Source organism: Penaeus monodon, chromosome 32 (assembly GCF_015228065.2).
Source record: "Penaeus monodon isolate SGIC_2016 chromosome 32, NSTDA_Pmon_1, whole genome shotgun sequence".
Taxonomy (NCBI): Eukaryota; Metazoa; Arthropoda; class Malacostraca; order Decapoda; family Penaeidae; genus Penaeus; species Penaeus monodon.
Genome location: NC_051417.1, coordinates 21,276,765 through 21,277,510, shown reverse-complemented (window position 1 = coordinate 21,277,510; position 746 = coordinate 21,276,765).

Genomic DNA, 746 nt, shown 5'->3' with positions numbered 1-746 from the left:
GAAGGCAAGCAGTCAGCGTGGCGTCCGGGCAGTTCGATCACCTGCGTGGGCGATGGGCCGCCGATACGACACACGCGTCCGCTCCGTCTGGCTCTCGGTTTTGACCTCTCGGGTGTGTGGGGGGGAGAAGTGTGGGAAGGGGGGAGGGGGGAGTGTTTCGAATTGTAGTCTGGGTTGCTGAGGTTGATTCTGCTTTGGATTTTTTTCTTCTTCTTCTACTCCGTTTTCTGTTATCTTTACTGCTACTATGATTTCTTCTTCTTACTCTTTTTCATCTTTTCCTCCTCCGCTTTCTTCGTCTTCGTCTTCGTTCTTCTTCTTTTTTTCTTCTTCGTTCTTTCATTTATCATCATCATCATCTCGTCCCTCATTTTCTTTCCTTTTTACGTTTCTCATCTAAATCTTCAATTACCAATTTATAATACTTCTTTTTCTTATTCCCCCTCTGCATACTTTCCTCAAGCATTTTCCCCTCACCTCCTCCTCCTCCTCCTCATCTCCTTCCCCTTCCTCTTCCTCTTCCTCTTCGCCCTCCTTCGTCTTATCGGTTTCTTGCACTTCCTTCTAATGTTTTCCCCTCTCTTGTTTTCTTTTCTCTTTCTCCCCTCTTCCGTAGTCCTTCCTCGTGAGACACGCAAGTTTCCGCTTCTCTTTTCACTGAACAAAAGGCGATATAAGGTTAAAGGTCAAAAGGGAAAGAGGGGGAGGAGGAGGAGACCAGGAGAAGGGAGGAAATAGGAACGAGG